The sequence below is a fragment of the Schistocerca cancellata genome, chromosome 2, assembly GCF_023864275.1.
Source record: "Schistocerca cancellata isolate TAMUIC-IGC-003103 chromosome 2, iqSchCanc2.1, whole genome shotgun sequence".
Taxonomy (NCBI): Eukaryota; Metazoa; Arthropoda; class Insecta; order Orthoptera; family Acrididae; genus Schistocerca; species Schistocerca cancellata.
In genome coordinates this window covers 285,849,591-285,851,147 of record NC_064627.1, presented here as the reverse complement: position 1 = coordinate 285,851,147, position 1,557 = coordinate 285,849,591, and positions in this window count along the sequence as shown.

The window sequence follows — 1,557 nt, the reverse complement described above, 5'->3', positions numbered from 1 at the left end:
TGGAACAACCGAAAGAAAATGTTCAAACGTACCTACGTTCTGTATTTTAATTTAAAAAACCTACCTGTTACCAACTGTTCGTCTAAAACTGAGAGCCATATATTTGTGACTATTAAAGTGCCATCTATCAGAAAGCGAAAAAAGTGGTCCAACTAAAACATTTATATTTCTTTACATACTACACGAATATCTAATAAAAATGTGGGTCCCTATTTAAAAAGACGCAGTTGATATCCCTTTGACCTATGACAGCGCCATCTAGCGGGCCAACCATAGCGCCGTCTGGTTTCCCCCTTCAAGCTAGACAAGTTTCGTCCTTCGTAGTTTTTTCGTTTGACGCTTATTTCGTGAGATATTTGGTCCGGTCACGATCAATGGACCACCCTGTATAACTTCAAGCAGCAGGTAGATAAACCATTTCAGAAAACGTTTGACGTATTTTCCTTCAAATTTTTTAAAGGGCCCTACACCCGTACCAGCCGACCCCGGTATGTTGGTGTGTTGACCGATCGACCCACGAACCTTCCTCCTCGGGATGTCGGGCGGGTGGGAGCAGACGACCGCCAGACCTCCCCCTCCCCCCCCCCCCCCCCCGACCAAGAAATTGTCCCGTGTGGAGCGGCGTCGTGCCACCGCCGTCACTGCACGCATGATTAAATGCTTATGCTACAGAGAATGAGGTGCACGAAACTTTGAAAACTTTGACAGTGTCTGAGGCGGACGAAACTTTGACAGAGTTTCTGAAGAAATTTAAAGACGGAGACGTTTGTGGGAAACACCGCGCGAGTAGTATAGCAATAGAGATGCAAGAAATGAAGCATTTGTTTCATTTTTAACTAATCCATAATGGTTTATAAGCACATAAAGTGAGTAAAATATTTATATTTTATGAATAAAAGTCCACCTACTTCCTGTATTTCGATTTTAGGTTTTATTTACGATACTTATCGGAAGTGAAACCTAAAAACCGAAATGTAGACAATCAATGGACGTTTATTCATAAAATATGCTTGCTACATTGTAATAAATCTTAAATAATTGCAGTCTATTCTAGCCTACTGTTATGGAGAGAAATGTTTACGTTTTTTTATCAGTTCTAACAGTTGCTAAATGCTTCATATCTTATGTATCTGTTGTTGTGGTTACTAGAAGTTGTCCCTCACCACCATTTCTAGTCTTTCTGTCTTAAACTTACAGGGCATTTTTTATGCTACATACACAAATAATGATGCTCACACAAACATCGTTTGTTTCATTTATTTCGCTGTACCATGATGTATTTCCACAGGAAACTATGAATGACGTCGCAGATATCAGGAAGTATTTTAGATAACATCTGTGGGGACACAACAGCACTGGATTTGAGGTCCTCTTAACGTCTGCCAGTGACTAGAAACCGTAATGTAGCTAACAGCCTTTCTGCGCAGGTTACAGAGTCTCTCATGACTGTAGTCTTTTTCGTTATTAGTGGTCTGATGAGGACCAACATTTCCGAAATTCTTGTTTCATCCATTCTTAGGTAGTTACGAAAATTATCAGCTCCCACTTTCTTAAGTA